This window comes from Hetaerina americana, unplaced genomic scaffold, assembly GCF_022747635.1.
Source record: "Hetaerina americana unplaced genomic scaffold, ioHetAmer1.1.p SCAF_88, whole genome shotgun sequence".
In the NCBI taxonomy this organism is placed as follows: Eukaryota; Metazoa; Arthropoda; class Insecta; order Odonata; family Calopterygidae; genus Hetaerina; species Hetaerina americana.
The window spans coordinates 550172-560196 of NW_027287516.1; the positions used below are offsets into that span (position 1 = coordinate 550172).

At 38.5% G+C, this 10025-nt stretch overlaps 1 non-coding gene across 1 annotated transcript; it reads right to left on the reverse strand.

Annotated features, from left to right (window-relative positions):
• Nucleotides 1–9288: 9288 nt before the first annotated feature.
• TRNAL-CAG (transfer RNA leucine (anticodon CAG)) lies at nucleotides 9289–9372 on the reverse strand. The gene has a single exon. It is a non-coding gene; the product is annotated as a tRNA-Leu (tRNA).
• Nucleotides 9373–10025: the final 653 nt, after the last annotated feature.

Sequence of the window (10025 nt, forward strand, 5' to 3'; positions counted from 1 at the left end):
TATGAAAACGTATGCAGATGCCTATGTCTCTTAATAACTGACACACGCGCTACGCATCACCATCGCGATTGCGACATAGATTAAAATAATATTGTTTAATTTATTCTCAATTTAACCAGACCAAGGAAAAGGAATCAGCCAAGCCCTTTGGAAGACGAGGGAGGAGAGGGAGTTAAGACAGACGGTAGTGTGCCTACGGAGAATTCGGAATGCCTTCAAATGAACAAAAAAAGCAATAATTTAATAAAAAAAAGTCGATGATGGTGGTGCAGAATTCCTCGAATGCGATAATCGCTGGGACGAGCCTTGACCTCAATGCGATCACAAAAAAATAATAATAATAAAAACTATTGCATCGCGATCGAGTGAGATCACGAGAATGGAATCGGAAAGATTATGGGATGTGGAGGTGAGTGAAAATCTCGGCCTCGGAGAATTCGCGCGTACGCGAATCGAATTCTTAACGACCATCGACCGGGAATGCCCGAAGGCGAAATATGTCATCTCCCTCTCTCTCTCTGCCGAGAACGCCGCTTGGCGCTGGGAAAGTGTGACTCAGTGCCTCGCCTCGCCACGAATGAGGAATATTCGGGTTGGAATTCGAAATACTTAGTTTTCAGTATCGGCAGGTTTGTAGGCCGTATTTCATCCAACCTTCATCGTAGCGAATTGATATCTTCAAGAACAGCAAATCAGCGATAGAGACTGCGTGAAACATTCATCGTTTTTCAACAAAGCACATGAACATTTAGTTTGTAAGTGTGTGCATGCGTCCATATATATATATATATATATATATATATATATATATATATATATATATATATATATATGCGTGATTATAAATTTGAAGTTTAATAAAGTATAAATAAAGTATAAATAAACAGTAATCAACCCGAAGGTCGGTTTGGAAGGTGATGGTAGAGTTCACCACAGTACTAAACCCGACGGCGTGTGAAATTCATCAGGGTAGGGGGCCAGTTCCTTTCCCTGGGTCGGTTATGTTTTCCCAGGATAATCAGGTACCTGAAAAATGACATAGCTGCAGGTGCCCAGAGTCCTTGCCTGGGAATCGAGCTCGGGCCCCTCCAGCAGGTTCAGCATTCCAGCGCTCTACCCTCTGGACTACCGCGACCCGTGACGAAAAAGTGAAGGAACGATGTTTTCTTGCCCTAGTCGGGCCCCACCTAGAGTATGCTGCCAGTATATGGGATCCTCAAGACATAAATTTGATTTCGGAATTGGATCGAGTTCAGCGGAGGGGGGCTAGATTTGTCAAAAATTGTTATGACCAACGCAGTAGCGTAAATACTTTGCTAGAAAATTCAGGCTGGGATTCCCTTAAACAGCGGCGTTTACAATACAGATTAAACTTATTAAAAACATTAAAAGATGGGTCCTTTTCCGATGACATCAAGAACATAATACGAACCCCAACGTATTACGGGCGGAGGGATCACGAATATAAGATTAGAGAGATAGATTGCAAGACTGACAGGTTTAAATGGTCATTTTTTCCGAGAATAATAAGAGACCAGAATGATAAAATAAAAACTTCGTTGCAATTTTCCACAGTTAAAACTTTATTTCGACCATGGTTTCGATACACTGTATCATCATCAGGTCGTGTAGTGTATCGAAACCATGGTCGAAATAAAGTTTTAACTGTGGAAAATTGCAACGAAGTTTTTATTATGTCTCGATTCCACAACATCACGCCTGACTCTTCACTTTTCGTAAGAGACCAGAATGCTTGTAATCGAAATCCCCCAGGAGCCGGCTCGACATAATAAGTATTGACCTACAAGGTAGCGACTGCGAATGGTTATACTAGTGTATTTATATATATATTTTTTTTGCCGGTTCCCCTCACCTTTCCCCATCCATTTGAAAAACCCTAACCCCCTCATCCCTTACCCTTTCCTCCTGGTGCTGCACCCCCTGCCACACACCTTTTTGGTGGCTTGCAGAGTATTGATGTATATGTAGATGTAGACCCACGGACGTTTTTATATTATATATATATATATATATATATATATATATATATATATATATATATATATATATATATATATATATATATATATATAGGCGTAGATTGGAGGGTTTTGAAATTTGTGCTAATCTGTATTTGCTAACTTTATTTGTATCGCACAGTGATGTTTTTCGGCTGAATTTGCGACGAAATAAAAATGCTCTTTGAGATAATAAAAGATAGAAAGCCTTGAACTTCTTAAAATTGATTTCACCCCGAAGATGCGATCTCCACAAACCATTCTCTCAGTCCCATTGACTGCTTGAAACGGCGAAATCTTCGGACATCGATAGTGATTCATTGGTCAGCTCTCATTCCGTCGTTTTTCTTTTCCTCACGAGACGAAAAAAAAGAGCAGCTCGGGAATACTCCCAGTGACTGCCACCAGTACAGGACAGGTTTCTAACGACGGGCCAAGGACGTCTTTCAATTTTTTTCTCCTGCAGAAAATTTCAATTCCTCGTATCTTTTATTTTTTTTTCTTTAAGATTGAATTACATTTCCAGATCCACTCACGCAATGCTTGAATGTCCTCTTCCCGACTCGTTTTTATCAACACCTGCTTCTAGATTTGATGAATAAACATCTTGGACATTTGAAGTGGAATGTATGCGTGATGTCCTGTGATTATGCGTCGCGTAAAGAATATTTTGCATACTATGTCTTTTCAGAAGGAAGTTTTAGTAGCTGCTTTTTTATTCCGCGTTCAATTTTTGTTGTGAATGTCATTACACAGAGCTCCCTGACGATATATTATTATTGCGATGGTAGTGATAGTCATAATGGGTCGTGGTTTTTGACGTTTGTCATACCTTCCTCGTATTTACGGTGTTGTTTTAGCAATTCAGTCTGTAGATTCTGGAGAGAGGTGATGAGGTAAGCTGTGAGATTCATTTTCGTGATGGACTTCTCAATTTCCTTTGTTAATTGGTCGAGTAATGCAGTTGACGTTGAAACTTTTCAACCCATTGCTCCTTTTCCTCTCCCGTTGAGGGGAGAAGAAAAAACAAGCGATCGCGCAATAAATAATACGTCCCCGACAGTCGAGATTTTCTTTATTATTCTTGAGTCTCTCACTTCTGACCTAAATACACAACGCCCGCGTGACCTTAGTATGGAGAGGGGTGCTGGTATGGAAGGGGAAGGGGAGGGGGAGAGGGGGGGTGTTGATTGATTGTGGGTGGTTGGAGGAACGTGTTAATCGCCGAGATGTTTGCAGCAGGTGCACAGAATTTTTTTTTTTAATTTTCGACCTGACCTACAGCATCGATGAGAATGGAGCCTGGAGGACTTCTTCTAATATTTTAATTAATGGGAAGTTTTCAATATTTTAATTTTTATTTATTTATTTCTAGGTTTTTTTTTTCTCTTTTCTTATTTTTGTTTTTTTCCCCTTATTTTTTGTTTTTTTCCCTTATTTTTATTTTTTAATTTTTTCCTACACGTATAATATTCTTATTATTTCTTATGTTTTCTTATTTTTTTTATTGCTTGGAGGTGGTTCCTCCTGCACCGTATTCAGACTCGCAAACTTAACCCATTATAGTTTTTTCAAACGATACATTGTATTATTTTCAATCATCCCGGTTATTCCCCTCCGAAGTTTCTTTTCCATCACTATTTTTAATTTTCGTTTCATCACCCGTTGAATCATCATCCACTTCCTCTTTCTCCATCCATCCATCATCCCTTCCGGCTTTCTTCCAACATGAGATCACCCCGCCCTCTCCATCATCCTCTATACATGAACCCTCGTCTTTTCGTCTCACTTCTAACCCTCTGCCCACTCCACAGGTTTCCTTTGTACCTTCAAACAACGAATCCTTCTCCACTCAGTACTTCAAGTCAAAGATTTCTTTTTTCGATTGCTCTCCCTTTTCTCAATGACCACCATTGATCAAGGCGTGGGGTAAAATTATGTCTCCCCTTATAGTTTCCTTATCTTAAACACGTCTATTTCATTTTTCCGATGAAGGAGAGGAGAGTTAGCCTATATTGGCAGCAATATTAATGGAGGAGAAAGGAATAGTACAATAGACAAAATGGATGTCAGGAGTAACACCTAAGTAATAGTACTAAATTAAGATATATAATAATACTCATAATCACAAAGAGGACTTAAATTGTCGCAAGGAAACGATAAGTCAAGAGTATATAAATAATATAATAAATATATAGCCTATTTTTCATGAGGAGGTGACACTTGAAAGACAAGGGAAACAGAGATAAGGTGATTGGAGACGGTTGAAATGAGTTGTTACAAAAGAATAATGGAAATATAATGTATAGATTGAGTAACATATGAAGAATTACTTCAAAGAGTCTTATCAATGGTTTCGTCAAAAGGAGAAGAGATAAATCGATTGGAGACGTCCTCCAAGCACAATAGCGTACTGATAGACAACGTCATAAGAAACATGTAGGAATGATTTACTAAAGGAAGATCTAGGATCAAGTACAAGAAACGTGGGATAGAAAATATAGGAGCAAGAAGCTGCGAGGGATTGAAGACATTGGCAAGAAAAATGATGCAGAATGTAGGGATGCTATATAATTATCCCCTGATCGATAAACCATGCTGAAAACTATATTTTTTTAAACATTTTCGTTTTCGCGTTCAATTTACTCATTGAATACATTCTCTTGCTATCGTCCTAGTTGAGTTATCTATTTACTGTAAGTGAAGCTCTCATTTTTTATCATTAAATGAGTATGTGCGTGTGTGAATGTTCTTGCGAAAGCATTCACTTGTGAAAAAACATGATAGATTGATATTAGTTAAGTTAGTATGTAAAGGAAAGTTGCTGAAATAGAAAAATGTAGGGAATTAACTATGTTTACAACGGACTACAAGAATTCTCATAGTGCGAGAATTTCTGCAAGAGTACTCGTACATAATTTGTAATTATCGACAGGAAATCTATAACGTATAAGTAATTTATTAGCAATTACGAGTATTCGATATGCATATTACCTTGACCGGGACTCGAACACCTAATCTTTCCACTTGCCAGGCAGATGCTCTAACCGCTTGAGCTATCAAGGAAACACAATGTACCCTGAAATCCGTGGGTCTACCAAGTGCCCCGACTCTTTGGCCAAGAGATGGCGTCAGGGGTCTGTTTATTATATATATGTATATAATACATATATTATATATATATATATATATATATATATATATATATATATATATATATAATATGCAATGATTTCGTCGAAGTAACGCGGAAGTGTTGATTAAAAAACTTGGACAGCAACCAACAATATAAGAACACATAAAAAGAACTGAGGAAGACGGAGCTAAATTCCGTCGAAATTGTTAAGAAATAACGTGTGAGTGTTCCTATATTGTTTGTTGCTGTCCAAGTTATTTTTCTATACATATATATATATATATATATATATTAGTCAGTTTCTTTTATTTTAAATGTATTTCCATAAGTTTTATATGTGTATATATATATATATATATATATATATTTATTTATGTGTGTGTTTATATATCTACTGTGCGTGTGTGTGAATTCATTTCATTCTTGATTCCACTTATCGCCAACGCAGGCATCCAGATACAGGAGAATTACTATCCAATTATGCAATATTTAATAGAGGCAGAGAGAAAGAGGGATGCTGTTTGATGGAAAATCCCGTTGAAATCGACCTCGTGATTCATGTGGAATACGAGTTATTTTTTCATCCTTTTTTTGTCTCGCGCGGCAGTATGAATCAGGAAGGGGGTGGGGGAGGGGTGGTGCAAAGGGGAAAACAATGCGATGGAAATTAGCGCCGGGGGCGGTGGCAGCGGCGGGTTTTAATTTAAACACCTTCGACCGCTTGCGATAAAAACGGAGATTGAAGTCTTCTTCCGTTGGATCCGCGAGCCAGCGAAGGTGATAATGCTCAATATTTTCTCTTTTTGCACTTCTTTCTCTCTCTTCTTGATTTAAAACCGTTTCCGTTACCCTTCTTTGGTATGCGGATATTAAATTAAACCAAGTCATTTCAAATTTCAGTGCCAATCGTAGAAACGTTCTCAATCCGTGCGATGAAAAGAGAGAGGACTTTTTTTTTAATTTCTCAAACATGGTAATACCGAAATAAAATATGATGTGATATAGTCCTCCCAATTATTTTTAATTTATTATCAAATGAATAACATTTTCATTTGAAGTAGCTCTCCAAACCATATCCATTTCCCTGACTACATCTTTAGTCCCTCAAACAAACACTTTCAACTACTCTCTCCCGGCCGTTCATAAGAGGCTTTTCCCCATCTACATCTGCATTTACATAATGTCCCACAAGCCACCGCAAAGACGTGCGGCGGGGGGTATTAGGTCACCACCCGTAAAAGAGGACCAAACTACATGCAAGACCACGAAACAACATGCTTAGCCAAAACCTTAGCCCACAGAGGCGTATATATAGTATTCATGCAAAAACCTTTCTACATCTACATCTACATAATACCCCGAAAGCCGCCGCAAGGGCGTGCGGTGGTGGGGGGTGTGAGAGGTCACCACCTGTAAAAGGGAACAAAACCACATTTAAAATCAACTCATGAAGGCAAACATAAACCCACAGTGATGTATATATTCATGCAAAAATCCTCTCATTTTACACACTTGAAAATAGTACATTTACTATTATATAACAAATAATTGCACCTTTTTAACTTACACGCATGCAAATACATACATGTCTACTATCAAATAACATACACATGCACATTAGAATGTAGTAAAAATTTATCCAATGACGTGAAAATTAGAAGTGAAAAGTAAGTTGAGGAAACTCCACCATCACATCACATGGACATGCAACTCAAGGGGTCTCAAGGACACGGTTGGCGAATGTAACGCACCGTTTTAGGGAGCGGAATTTCCCCCTTCCCATAATGCTCTTCCTCAAGCGTTTCCTTCAGTTTTGTACATCCTGATCTCAGGAAGAGTCCACTCAATTTAACTCTTATTCTTGCAAATATTTTACATAGGCATCTTTCTCATCACATACCATTTTCTTCGCTAGTACTTTCTCACTTTTTGCTCAACCCTTTTCTTTGTCAGTTTTCTTCTATAATATCACATTTCCATCGCCAATGGATCGATAATTGGTATATTCGGATAAGATGAAAGAGATGTAATCCTGCAACAATGGTTTCAGGGACTATTTATTTATGCTTACGATTCGTTATCGCCACAAATAAAAAGATAAGCGACGAAAATAGGTTGTAACCGATGAATCTAGTTACGTTCCAATAACCTTTAACCCTTGCAAAATTGGTTACTGAATGATTTTCACCTTAAACCCCCTGCCATACGCCTCCTGAACATCTTGCTGCGTACGGCCTAGAATAGATACATACATTCCTTATTCTTTTTTCCTGTCCATCTAAAAATATACTCTATTCAACACAAAATGTTCAATAACTACAGATTTATCTATTTTGTCACTGTCAAATTTTCCATGCCTCATTACCTTAAAGAAATATCCTCCAGACAAACTTTTAAATTGTTTCCTAACATCAGCAGGTGTGTTATCGATTCCAGGCGAATCCTTCCTCCGACAGAATTCTTATCCTCTCTCGTGTATTGTGTTACGTGATTTTAATGCCACTTGTTTGTTCTTGTCTTTGTTTTTTCCATCACTCTCGAAGGACAGACAGGAAGACGAATGCTGAGATTGTAAATAGCGTTGGCGAAGAGAGTTAGTCGCTGCGAGAAATCCGAAAAAGGCGGATAAAATGGATAAAGAACATGTTATGAGGTGAAGTGCCCTGCATGGCATTCTACGGATCGGAGACATGGAATGTTGGGAAAGTGGACCAACAAAGAATAGAAGCCTTTGAAAAATGGTGCTGGAGGAGAATGATGAAGATTAAATGGACAGACAAAGTGATGAACAATGAAGAATATAGAGGAGTAGAAGAGGAAAGGGTCATATGAAGAGAACTACGGCAAAGAAGAACTAGATGGATTGGACATACCTTGAGGCACAATTGATTAGTTAGAAACATAATAGAAGGAACAATTGAAGGAAAGCCATGCGAGGAAGGCCAAGAGACAAGTACAAAGGGCAAATTAAGAAGGATGTAAAAGGATGGATGAAGGATGTGTCAGAGGGTGAGGGAATTAACACTAAATAGAGAAGAATGGAGGGCTGCAGTAAACCAATCTTAGAATTGAAATACTGATGCCGCACCGAACTTTTCCCTAAAGCCTCTGATTGAGTTATTTCAAGCGTGATGTGGTGGACTTCGAACAAAATGAAGAAAATATAGCAACCATTTTCCACAAGATTAATTTAATAGCACGACCCGTGTTCAATGTATTACATCCACTTCAGGCAGAGACCTGAAGATGTTGTAATAAATCGAAAATGGGTCGTGCTATTAAACTTATCTTGTGGAAATTGTTACTTTCTTTTATTTATTAGCCACTGATTGTTCGTCTTCAACAAAACAGCAGAGCATTGTGCTATTGCAATCCTCGTAAATGCATTTTTACAGAAAACGTGGGAATTGAACATGTAAAAATTATTTATTGACTTCAACAAGGTCATTTAACATGCTCATTCACAGGTATTCTATCTATTTCAACGTGTATGTAAGATGTGACGTAATTACGGCGCGCGGTGATGTCATCGCGGATTCTCCATCGGGTCAGGATTTCAACGGCCGACGTTCAGATGTCTTAACTCTGTCATCGTCCTCCAAGCATCAAAGTCTGCATAACGTAGAAGTCGATGCTCTTGTATATATTGGCTAATGGACATCCGCGGTGACTTCAAATGGCAGGCCCCACCACTCCATTTGCTGATATATCGTCCAATGACGTGCCTGTCTAATCGATATACGTGTTTGTCGCGATTTCAGGATTCAATGAACTGGAAATGAAATTGTGTAAAACTTGACTTAAAGGGATTGTATTATATATGCCATGTGAACGATTATGGTACAATGCATATAGATATTTCCTTGATGTAGTCTTTTTTAAAGTCATTTTTTTACGTTTATGACGTTTTACAGTGTATCTATGAGATCGTCAGAATTTTAAATAGTCTGTGAGAGGTATGGCTTAACCAAAGATTTGATGTATATGGAATATCCAAGACAAATGTTTTCATCGCTTAAATTTATTGCTGCTGACTTTAAATGTAAGAGCAATCTTTTGAAGAAGTCCAGACAAGTTGAATGAGTCGCAATCATCCGCAGTCGCATTAAATGTTACAGCTGTTATAAAAAGTTTTGTCAGAAGTGGGATTCGAACCCACGCCCAGAGAACTGGACTGCGACCTGAACGCATCGCCTTAGACCGCTCGGCCACCCTGACATGAAATGTATGGTGTTTACTTGTAATGTAAAGCTGATTTTGTTTTCTGCTGGTGGAAAGATTAAAAATGAAAGGGTTTCGGATTCCGTGAATTTTATGAGTGTGACTAAAGCATGGAGAGAATTAAAATTCGGCGCAGAAATGTCGCTCTGAAGCCAGCCAGAGATTGGATGACTTGGAATTGTGGGAAAACGGAAGAGGTGAATTGGATGGAAAGGAAAGCAAAGCTAGTCAGGGTGGGGGAGGAGAGGGGATTGTTTGGAGAAATACAAAGGACGCATAAAAGGCTGATGCAGAGCATTTTACGAGGGTAGGCTCCAATCTAATATACACATGCTTGTAGACCACAAACAAAATGACCTTAATAAGCACTTCTGGTGGCATGTGGAAGTAACATTCCCCCTCAACACGCATGCGCAGGTTTGAGGTCGTTACATTCATTCAGTGTATTTTGAGAAGCGGAAGTATGGAGACGTGTTCTAGTGCTATGTCAACGCGAGTTAAACAGCGTTCTGCTATCGAATTTTTAACTGCCGAAAAAGTGACTCCTACTGAGATTCATCGTCGTTATAAGGCTGTTTATGGCGACGACGCCGTTAATATGTCTGCTGTAAATCGATGGGTAGTAAAATTTCGTGGTTGCAATATGTATC